The following is an 11,061-nucleotide window of genomic DNA, read 5'->3' on the forward strand; positions in this document are numbered from 1 at the left end:
AGGCGTGCGCATTTCTCTTACTTTCCGACCGCTGTTCAATGGGAACGAAGACACCAGGCATCATCACGTTGTGCGTGTCTGGTGTTGATTATCAATTTTGGAACATCACGCGAACTTCGTTTTGTAAACCTTGACGATTTGTGGGGTCGTTGAAAGGATTGGTTTAAAGAGTTCAGAATATAAACACAAAGGTATGTAACTTTCTTTTCTTTCTAATTTCAAGGGCATCATATTCTCCACAAGTAATAATCTGAAAGACTCAGTTGGGGGGAAGACAGTCAGTTTAGTCGATATTACCATGTTGGTCTACTGATTTCATCGCTGCTTTGCATACTTTCTGCACTATTTACACTGCAAGCATGTAAATGGTCTCCGTACACAAACTAGTTTGGCCGAAACAGATACAATGGTCATGTAATCAATGTTTCTTCTTCTAATATGAAATGTTCTCTCGGTACAGTAGTCATGATACCACGATGACCTTTTTATATGTGATCATTTAAAATACAAAGTCTGCTTAGGAGCACTGGAGAACCAGTGAGAACCAGTGTATATATAATACGATGCATAGTTCGCTGTGTCTTTACTTAAGGCTAGGCTGTGATCACTGAGAACGTTATCGTAGCGATCGTTCCGACAACAGTCGCCCCTGAGATGTGGGCTCAGTTCTAGTCAGTTTTTTGTTACGATTGTAGTGATCATTTGAACACCACTCTGCAGAGATCGCACCGACTAAAAACACACCGAGGATGTGTATCGGTGTTCGATCTAGGTCCTCTCTTGCTTTTTAATTTTTTATTATTATTCTGTAGCGATCGTGGCGATCATATGGAAACTGGTAGTCGAGTAAGGGTTGCTCAACGATTTCTGGTGCGATCGTACCTTGCGAGCAGAGTCTCCTTTGATCTTCCTAGACAAATAGGACGATCGAAGGAGACTCTACTCGCCGGGTAGTGCGATCGCAACAATCATATGGAAACCAGCCCTAGCGTATGGGTGCGAAGAGCCTTCTTACGTTCACGTGAGTCGCGATAAATAAAACAAAGTCAGTTTTCCTTCAAGTTGATTCCAAAATCACTTTATCTCTCAGTTTGATTAAGTTGACGTTGGGGAATCCTTGCCAACCTCTCAGAACCGCGTAGGTTTTTGTAATCTGTGCGTTAACATTTAATTCTCAACCAGGTTTTCGACACTCTTTACAGTAGACTTCTTCTGCGCGTTTATATTTGTTCGGAGCCACAGAGAATCGTTTTGTGTACTCTATATCATAGCCGGTGACAGAGAAAGATTGATGTGTAATTGTTTTGCATGGCAATTTGTAAATTCGGAACTAAAAACTTAAAATTCAAATTTCATTCGGTAAAACGATGTTTGTTTTGAGTCCGAACTGCTAATAGGTGGAAATGTGGCACGGGATCTATGTTATTCAAAAGCTGTTCTGGATCTTGTTAGTTAGTACTGAAGAAATGCGATTTTAAAGTACACCTAGCCAAATTCCAAATTTTTGCAACTCTAGTTTATATTTGCCATTACTGAATTGTAGAGGTCATGCTTAGGTCAGTGAGAGTCAAGTGATTGCAAAGAATGGTTTCTTTTATCGATGCAATCTGAGATGATATCCTTGTAGGTGTATTTTTAAATGAGAACCCCAAGGGGTAAATCTTGCTTGATTTGGCTCGTGGATGTAACTTCGCTCGCTTTAATTAGATGCAAAATGGGAGATCGGGAATATAGAGCAAGATGAATCGACAGATAAGAAGCGAGAACAAGGAATATTGGTCAGTTTAGATTTAGTTGTTAGGACATAAACGTTTCTGCCAAGCTGAAGTTGCAGGCTATTTCGTTAAAACACTTCTGTGGCATTGAAATTTGTTCAGTGCCATCGCGCGTTTCAAAAAGTTATCATAATCACATTGGCCTAACTGTGCTCTCTCGGGCTTGGCCTTCCACAAGAGTGCCCACAAATAATGCATGCATTGAGTGGTAATATTTTAAAGGTCGGAAACGTCCATGATAAACTTTCTTAAACTTTCAAAATTAGTGCTGTGTCTGAACTACTCTCCTTATTGGTCAATTTCAGACTTGCGTCATTTCCGTTTAAGTCTTCTTATCCTATCACATCACAGGTTTGAGAGGCGGGAAAACCCCTCTAAGGGCATGTTCAAGCATGTCCTTGCAAGCCTGTTTTCAGCATATATTTTGGATTAAAATCCTAGTTAACTTACCAAATTGTCCTCAAACTTAGATTGTAGTACGTAAAGTGTGCGATATTAGCACGTTTCTACTGAGCGCACCGGCCATTTCTCGGCATAAAGGCATTTTCACGGTGTCTCTGATGGATTGCCGGAAAGCCCTTCTCTAGTTGTATCTTGTCGAGGAATTCGCGCACGACCTGACGGTCGAGAAATGCCAACAAAGCAACAACAGCATAACTTCGATCGAATTTAATACGAAATGAAGACTGTTCATTACTTACAGTACACACGATGTCGTCGGACTAGGCCTGATCCTCGCAGATATCTGAGCAGGGGAAAATAACCAAAGAAAACAACAGTAAAGAATTTATTTCACGTTCAAACGGGCTACTTTTTACAGGTGTGAATTTATTCTGAAATACGTACCATAAACTTGCAGATGAACTAAATTCCTTGGAAGATAAGTGCACTTTCAGTTACTGGAATAAGTTGTATCTAGAAGATGAATTCTCGAAGCAAAACAAAGCGAATTATGATATAATTATATAACGCACAACGTTCTAACTACTAACCTTAATCTCACTGGATCTGTGATCATCAGCGGAGCCAGGAGCCTCGTAAACGCAAGTTCAACAGCTCTCTAGTTTTGTGCTACCTTTGGGTTCGTCACCGGACTTGTTTGGCTTCTTGCTATATTTGTTTCTTTCTATAACGTTCACATTGCGGTAGGGAAGTCCGGACTCGAGAGAGCGACTGTAGAAATCTAGCCCAGCTGCAGTGACGTTTCACGTTTTATTGTTCACGTACGGGAGAGCCCCCAAGCGTCCTTCAGGGGTAAATTCCCGTATGATAGGCTAAAAATCAATGACTTGTATAATGACTCAATGAGCGAGATAGAATTTGTTATTACCAGTTGTTTCGATTGAGCAAGAAGTTTTGGCATGAGTCTCTCCACTGATCCCATTCTTCTCGAGGAATTCTATGCTGCTGGAAAAAAAATGAGCTGAAAATATGTTTACAAGGCTGTGATAGTCTGCAGCTATGTAAAGTTTGTTTATTATGACCACATACCAAGGGCGGAATTACACACTCTGCTGCCAGCCGGCTCTGTCGGCTGGTACAATGCACACCTCGGGCCAGATCCTCCATCCAGCTCTTTCCAGGCGCCACCACTTGGCTCAAATCCCGTCCAGATCCACGATCACATTCATAAAGTGATGGCACTCAGGTTGAAGCTGTTATAAGCAGGAATATTGTAAACTTGCTTATTCCCGCTTAGGTTTCTACAGCATGGAGAAACTAGGAGTTTTTATTCTTCTCTTAGATTCAAAAACACAACGTGAGGACCCCGGCTCTTGGTTCAAACGAAGCCGAGTCCAGCGCGCTAACCACATATTCGTCCACCGCTTCTCCCCGGCTGCAATAGTCTTTCACAGACCTTCTACTTCTATTTGTATGGCTGGTAAAAACATGCGCGCAGGATTTGAACTGATGACTAACATCGTTCCTAGATCCTTCACGTTACCTCATAGTAACCTGTGTGATGCCTTGCCACCTGAATAGAAAAGCGTGCTGGGAATCATGGTAGTTGAATTCATAATCTATTTTGTCGATAAAGTTACCATGATTCCCTGCAGGTGCGTATCAAAGAGGAAATTTGCCATTATGAGAGCCAATGTGTGGCTTTATGTGTCTATACGCAGTGGTCATAGGTTCAAACTATTTAGACTCGTTAAACTGCGAGTCTAAGGACTGCTCGAAGTATTCAATCCCTTTGGAGGTTCAGGCTTATTGGTGCAAACACATTTTTCACGTCGCGTCACGTCTTATCACACCCGCTTAATTAGTAATGGTAAGGCCCAGTTCAGACGTCGTGATTCTGCCGTGCCGAACTCAATTGCAATTTGGTTCGACTATGACACGGCAGAAAAACAACTCTGATTCAGACGTCGTGCCAGAGTCGAATCAAATTTAGAATTTATTGATGCCTCGTAACAATTCTCCTCTTAACTCCCCGTGGGAACGCAATCCCGCCAAAATATATTAATCTAATTTATGAATTTTGTTTGGCGCGACAGAGGCACGACGTTTGAATCGCTGCCGTGCCAGAGTCGTGTAGCACGGCAGAGCTTGTCGAACTTAATTGCTTGCCGAACTTAATTCAAAAGTTTGATTCAGACGCCGTGCTTCTGCCGTGCTTTTGTCGAACTTAATTCCTGAATTTAATTCGGCACGGCAGAAGCACGCCGTCTGAACTGGGCCTAATAGGACTGAGTGGAGTCCAATTCGGGCTGTAATCATATGAGTGATAACAAAATCGGACGACCGCGCAGCGGGAGTCCGATTTGTTAATCACGAGTATGATTACAGACCGAATTGGACGACACGAAGTCTTATTACCAATTAATCATAAAAATTACGATTTCCGAGAAAAGAAGAATAGCCAAGTTATGAAAGAAAGGGAAAATTTGCATTGAAAGACTGACAATGCAGGTGTAAATTGTTTAAATGTGACCAAGGTTGTGATTGGTTGATTGAAACTACAGTTTGCATGTGATTGGTTTATTGAACTGTCCAATAACAAACTGTCCGACAACAAGCTGTCCGATAACAACTTGGCAAGTGAATAGGCCCTTTGCACGATCCGGTCACATGGTACAAAATCACACATGCTGGTGAGCAAGTTCCGCAGTGGGACTTCCAAAACAAAGGCAGGTCCAGGTGGACTGGTACGAGTGGCATTGTTTTGGAAGTTCCACTGTGCAACTTGCTCACCAGCATGTGTGATTTTGTACCATGTGACCGGATCGTGCAAAGGGCCTATTAGTGGAAAATAGAAGTTTTTTAAAGCAATCATAATCGAGGAAATTGTCATTTTTATGATCAACCTCTCGAAAGCCTAATGGTAAGCTCTCCTCCTCCAAGGCTAACTTCTCGCAGACTTTAATCAATACTCTCGTCCGATTTTGCTAATCACTCGTATGATTACAGACCGAATTTGGCTTCACTCAGTGCTATTACCATTACAAATCGCGATAGGCTGATGAAATACGTACGTATGCGTTCGTTCGACACAAGTTTATGAGAAAAACAAGGCCTGCCGCCAATGTGGCTTTCCTAGACACGCGCGAACGAAATCCCACCAGAATTACCCGTAACAGTTCAATACAGTACGGTATGAAAAGCCGATCATTGTTAATAAAAATCGAGGTTTTTCATGTAATTCCTTTTGCATCAGAAGTGTTTCACTGCTAGTCTTTTCTTGAGTTTGACCTCTAATCAAAATCAAAACTAAATGGCACCGAAAAAGATTATAACGCCAGGAACTCACTTCTTGGGGTCGGAAAGATGGAGGAAAAAGCCCGGGGCGGGATCTCCCATATGAAAAGGTCGGGAATGCTCGTCGGAAAGGATGTAGCTTGGCTAGAAGACGCTCAGTTAATTTTTCTAATTTTCCATACATTTGTCTGTATTTTTTTCCCGCGAACCGCGTCTTGACGTCCGTCTATTCAGCCAAATTAATTTTACAGACAAATGTATGGAATATCAGAGAAATTAACTGAGCGTCTTCTAGCTAAGCTACACCCTCCAAACTTGGTGAATACAATCTTCTACCTGATATTTTGACGTTGCGATTCACAAATTGTGTAAAATTCAATTTTGGAAAAAGTTATTTGCCATCGGATTCCCATACATACACTGTAATTTCTGACTGCTTTGCCTACCCGTCAAGATGGCGTCGAAAACCGTGATAAGGCCTATGGCTCAGCAAAAACTACGGTACCACTTGATGCACATCCCTCGAGTTTTGTTTCTGAACGAAACAAGATTCTACATGTGCTGTTTGCATGATAATTTCGCCAGTGGAGTAAATTTGTGCGGAGAAAATTTTCGTATCAGCGTAGTTTTGCGGATCGTGGAAAAAAACCCCGCAAAATTCGAACAAAATAGAAACCGCAAAAATTTCTTGCCACACGGTATTTCTTCTTCTTCTCTGATTTTGTTGTCGTTGTTGTTGTTGTTGTTGTTTTTTCCATGTCCTTTTTTCTCGATCTTTCGTGACCAAAACACACGCTTTACTGGCCAAACAATAGCTTTGGCGGGCTGCGATTGGACCGTGCCGGTGCGACCGGTTCCTCGGCAGGGTCTCCCTTGGGAAGTTTTCCATTTCAGAGCCTCGTGTCTTCCCCGGATGTTATCGTTTTGTAGTTGCGAACACGTCTTTTCATGGGCGAAGGAAGTTCAACAAAGCAAAATTTAGGTAAGTGAGGTTGTGGAGAAGAGAACTAAACTTACGTCAAACGACATTGCGTTCAGGACAGACAGTCCGAAAACCAAACTTGAAGTATCTTGCCGGGGACATGCGATGGTCGTGTTGGAAAGTCCATCAGTTTGTTTCGCGTTATGATATGTTTTCCAACTCAGCTAACAAGATGCTGCTAAAAGGAACAACAAAAGTTGAACAAATTAAAACCGACGACACAATTTTTCAGTAACTGGGCTAATCTGTAGTTGGGAAAGACGTCTCCAACGAAAGCGCTGATTTCGTGTGATTTCAATGTGATTAAAGTCGCATTCTAATAAACTTAAAATGGCGACGATGCTTGGCTGTTTTCAATCTGTAAGCTTACTGGCAGCGATGTTTAGCGAGTACAGAACTCAGGTTAACCTTGGTTCACATGTGTTGGAAAGCTTTAACTAACGGTCCGTGTAAAACGCAGACTGCGAACTGCAGACCACGGACCGGAGATAAAATGCAGACCGAGTTTAAAATGCAGACTGCAGACAGCAGACATTTTAAAACTGAATTGTGTCACCAATTCCATCATTGAGAGCTAACCATAAACAGGATAACCGAAGCGTTATTCAAGAGTACAGACTTTCACTACGGTTAGCCTGAATAACCCTGTTTACGGTTATGCTAGCATTTGGTGATGGAAATAACACCATAACTGCACCATAACCGAAGTCGGCATTCGCGGTTGCATGTCGCTATAACGAGCTTACTTTTACAGTTCTTCAGAGTGACAGCTCAAGGAATGCTCCGAAGTGGCCAGATCACAACCGTACTCCCAAAATGGCTGGAAGTCGAGCCTACATCAAGGGCAGATTTTAGAATCTTTCTAGTGTGGAAGTAATGCATGGGCGACACATTTTCAAAACTGCATGCAGACTGCAGATTGGGTACAAAATGCAGACTGAGAATAAACGCTTTTTCCCTCTAAATGTGATAATGTCCCATCCTATTACTAAAAGTATCAAGGCTGTATTCCCTCTAAAATAGAATTTCAAGCCTTCACTTCAAGTCTTCACTTTGTGTGCAATGTTTGAAAGTGCCCATGCTAATTTCAATCGTTTATTACTTTAACAACATTCAAGCTATGACAGTCAAACTTTGTGACTTTTCCTAAATGTTATTAAAGGAACATTGTTTAGTCATGCCACTTTACAGTTCTATGGCAACCAGGTTCTAAAAGGATGTTTTGACTGAATAAAGTGTTTTTAAAGCTTATTTTTTCTGTTATAGTTTGAATTTGGATTATAACAATTTTATTGCAAATTCTTTACAGCTCTGATATCCTTGAATTGTCAATCTGTTTTAATTGAACAGTATTTTGAAATTCAACATAGCGGATTCAAGATGGCAGACATTTTGAAATGGGTCACATCATTTTGGTGTTCTGTGACCTGGGCTATTTAAAGATAACATATAGATTTGGCTGAGCCTAAAAGCAGAGCTCCTGATTGCAATACTTAACCATAAAGGAAAAAGAGGATTTGTTTTTCTTTGGATCAGAAACTCTAAAATGATCAATTGTGAGCATCTAATTGTTCAATGTGTGGTTTTGCTGATTTTTCCAGTTAAATGTTAACAAGCTATGCCCAATAAGCATTACTAAGATTGTAGGAATTACGTATGCAATATATCAGGGACTTTCCAAGAGACGATTGTGCAAGGAATATGTTGAAAGAAAAGTCAACAACGTGCCAGAGGCTAATTTGTGCCAAAATTTTGCCTTTGCACATACTCTGTCCTTCTTCCCCCAGAAAAAAAAAACAAACAAACAAACAAAAAAGCGACCTCAATGAGCTCTAAACTGGAGCCCATGATATGGTCATGTGATACTGGTCAGCGAATACCTTATTTTCACAGCTGTCAATTAACCATAACATGGATGTCCAATATCCAAGATGTATCTATAGTAATGGTGCTACTATCTTATTTTTTCAAGATATTGGGTTTGGGATGTGGACATATGGACAGTCGTGCGACAACCAATTTTTTCAGATCGATGGGTTACCAAATTCGTCGGCATGGAGTAGCTCAGCCATTAATATTGACTGTTTAATATCAATTCATTGATATCCTTCTAGTGATTGATTTTGATTTATTACATTGCCATAATATATTTATTTAGTTGGTTAGTAAGACACATACCATTAAAAAATCCAGGACACTATATATACAGTTCAACCCCTATTAAATGGCCACCCTGGGGGAAATGGATATTAGCCGCTTAATGGGGGCTGGCCGTTTAATAGAAGTAAAAACAATAGACAAGCCGTCATCGGGACTTTGATTACTGGCCGCCTAATAGGGGTGCCCGTTTAATAGGTGGCTGTTTAATAGGGGTTCGACTGTAGTAACATATAGCACAAACATTCTGCAACAAACATATTTTCTCATTTAGATGCTGTTGCATCACAATAGATCGGTAATGATCAACTCTTTCACTGTGACATGGCATGCACCAATATGCAGTAGTCACGCATCCATTTTTGACACATAAAACTGGTTACCGGTAACAACCGCATTCTCAATCAACCCATCTTGAAATTTCCTTTCACCAAATTAACGCTGATTACCAGTCTGTTAAAACTATAGTATGTGGTGTGGTAATTTTGTTAAAATTTTGGAGTGAGATGGGATCACAGTTGCCCTCTTTGTTACCCTCGTACCTGTGTATGTATCATGCCAATTTTGAGGTCAGCATTAGATGCCACACACTAGAACCCCCAACCTCTTCTTGAGACTCGGATGTTTTCTCCTTAACTTACTCTGCACCAAGTTCTTGCTTTTTACATAAAGAAGCTCAAACATTTAAAAAAGTCTGCTATCTTGGATTTCAAAATTTTTCAGGAACGTCAGAAAATATCCAAGAGAAGAGATTAGAGAAATGATTAACAAGTCAAAAACTTCGGTTTTTCTTTTAATTTTTAGTGTTTCAGTCTTGTTAGTAGCATCTTGCATCTTTTTCAATTTGTGATCATCGATATTTCAACAAAATACATAGTATCACAACAAGCTTACATTCTGACATGAAAACAAGACACATACCCAAGGCTTTGCCTGGCACATCAACAATAGGAAATTATACTTTTTAAATATACATTTGAAGAGAATACAATCACAGTGGCGGATCTAGCGGTGGACGCTTATTTTGGGTAATGCCATTTATGTGTCTTAAACCAGGAGACCTCTCTGGAGGAAATGAAGACTGATTTTATACTGTAAATTTCATTGCAGTTCACCTGTTGTTGTGGCTTTGTGGAATGCATGGCAACCATTGCCAGACAACGCAAGGTTTACAAGATTGTGCAATAAGGATCAGTATGTTAAAACCATCATTTTATGACAATGAAATAAAGGTAAGTTTATGCAATACTTGGTTGAGGGCAATCAGTTAGGTCATGACTATGTTCATAATCACATATTTGAGAATTCAGATAGTTATTTATTAGTACCAGTATTAAATAATGATATTATTGAAGTTGACTTAGGTAAAAGTGAATTTTCTAGCAGCTAAATGAATTTAAATTCTGTTATCCTTTATTGTTGAATCAATTTTTTTAATACATGTAATTATTGCATTTCAAGCTTTCTGATTTCATCACACAGTGTGGCTAACAGCAAATAATGGTCCAGAGTCTACCTTTTGTTTAGTTTACACATAATTCATAAAAAATGGACGTGTGATGTGTGGAAAATAGTAGAGTTTGACACTTGAAATTTGGTTAACCATTTGCCGGAGACAATAAGTTAAATACGTAAGTATTCTTTCTATTTCAATGGAACAGTTAACGGTATAAACCTTCTCGCAAAGCTCTGTTTTGCTAGCTCTTGATCCCAAACAATGTTAAATGGTTTTTAGTAATTCCTATAAAGCGGAAAAAGGTACATGTGTAATTCGAAGGACACGAAGCAGCCTGGAACCAAACTGTTTTACCAGTAATGGTTAATCGTGAGGGCTAATCGTGGCAGTTAACCCGCTGACACTTCTGGAGCTGACAACACACCTCGCTTTATACACATTCCGGTGTTAGAGAGGAAAACAGAGAGAGACATCCATGATTTAATTGTGTTTAGGTAGCAGCAACGCTTTGTTGCTGTCCACTGATAAACTCCATGAAACAGCTTGGACAAAGCAAAAATATCCACCTGCTTGGTGCCCACTGTTTCAACTGAATTTGCATCATTTCTGTTTAGCGCGAATCAACCACCCCTCTAAAGAAGTAAACAAGATCTTTTTTTTTTACTTTACACTCTTTAGTGCCTACCCAGGTAAAACATGTCGTTGCATGCTGTTTCTTTTTAGTGACACTCATTAGCTGTACCCTCGAGACAGTACAACTCCCCTTTTCTCCAACTTGTTTTACAGAGTGTGGTGTGACATTCTTTAAATTATTCTTTCAGACGATCCCAGACAAAAAAGGTGGGACATGAAACAAGTTCTCCCCTTCCCCCAGTTACATTGTTGATAATCGGGTGATGTTTTCCCGTTTTGTTGAGAAAAATGTGATATTTTCCAACATTGATTAGGGGGGATGGGGGATACGGGATCTAGCTCAACTGTCCCAACTACTT

At 40.2% G+C, this 11,061-nt stretch overlaps 1 long non-coding RNA gene across 7 annotated transcripts in view; it reads left to right on the forward strand.

Moving 5' to 3' along the window:
* The first annotated feature begins 2,471 nt into the window (after positions 1-2,471).
* The window catches only part of LOC145466017 (uncharacterized), a 160,354-nt gene continuing 151,764 nt past the window's right edge, over positions 2,472-11,061 (forward strand). For 3 of the 7 annotated variants that reach the window (XR_014041780.1, XR_014041782.1, XR_014041781.1), the window contains exon 1: positions 2,473-9,845. This is a non-coding gene — a long non-coding RNA (uncharacterized LOC145466017). Of the gene's footprint in view, positions 9,846-11,061 lie in introns of all 7 variants that reach the window. The other 4 variants (XR_014041784.1, XR_014041785.1, XR_014041787.1 and 1 more) reach the window with 4 other exon arrangements.

The sequence above is a fragment of the Orbicella franksi genome, chromosome 13, assembly GCF_964199315.1.
Source record: "Orbicella franksi chromosome 13, jaOrbFran1.1, whole genome shotgun sequence".
NCBI classification, from domain to species: Eukaryota; Metazoa; Cnidaria; class Anthozoa; order Scleractinia; family Merulinidae; genus Orbicella; species Orbicella franksi.